Below are 1,081 nucleotides of genomic sequence, written 5' to 3' on the forward strand. Positions count from 1 at the left end.
CTCAATCTCGTACCAATGCAGAGTGCTGACACCAACAAAAAAAGGGAATTTCATCATTATATCAGGAGCCAAGAAGACTCACCCAAGGAATCATTGTCCATGAAGACAATGAAGAGGGCAAAAAAAGTTCTTCAGTCCATCAGGGATATCTAAGAGCAGCCTCCCCAAGCTTCAGTGAGTGGTCAAAAGTTTGGATAGTTTCCTCATTTTACCTAGAGTGTAGGTGCTGCTTTTTTCCCCATTTAAGACATGAAGAAACTCAGAGAGGCTTAGAGAAACTGCCTTAACTTCCCAGCATCACACATTTAATAAGAAGCAGAATTTGGATCCAGATTTTCCTCACTCCAAGTCCAGGTATCCCTTCATGATTGCAGAGACCCTCACATAATCCAAGTGAACCAATGCATTGAGGTTGAGGCACATGTAGACAGAACAGGTTTGCACTAAAAGAGTAGGACTGTACCTGGACCTACCAAAAGAGTGAGTGAGGTTTCTGATCTGCATGATTATCAAGAGACTGAAAAAGACAAAAGCAATTTGTATGACTGCTATTTAGGCATTTTTAATTATCATTCAGTCTCCACATCCACACAACCTTAGCTATAGGCCTGTTAGTAAAACAAGCCAAACTTTATACCATTTCTTTAGTTAGTATTTGCGTTTTCCGATGAAGGCATCCTTGCTCCCAGTCAGGTCCACTCCTTGGACTCTGGATCAGGAAATTAGGAAGTTGTCTCATACCTTGGTCACATTTCCTAGAAGGTTTGTGTTTGGTCACCTAATCAGACAAGGAATGGAGAAGCAGAAAAAGTTGCCAGGGTAGCTGATGAAAAGGTGCCTGACTGAGACTACTTTCCAAAAGGGAATGACAGCAGGATGGGAAGAAACAACAAGTCCGCCTCATTGTGGGAAATCTGGAGATAGAGTACACTGCTGGTCACAAAGGAGACTTGAATCAGGAGTCTAAGATAGAAGCTGTTTCCTCTTTTTTGCATGCCTATGCCCGTTCCCATCTACAGCCAATGAGACAATGAGATAATGTTGGATTCTGATTTTAAATTCATTCTACTATTGATTTTCC

This window comes from Notamacropus eugenii, chromosome 2, assembly GCF_028372415.1.
Source record: "Notamacropus eugenii isolate mMacEug1 chromosome 2, mMacEug1.pri_v2, whole genome shotgun sequence".
In the NCBI taxonomy this organism is placed as follows: Eukaryota; Metazoa; Chordata; class Mammalia; order Diprotodontia; family Macropodidae; genus Notamacropus; species Notamacropus eugenii.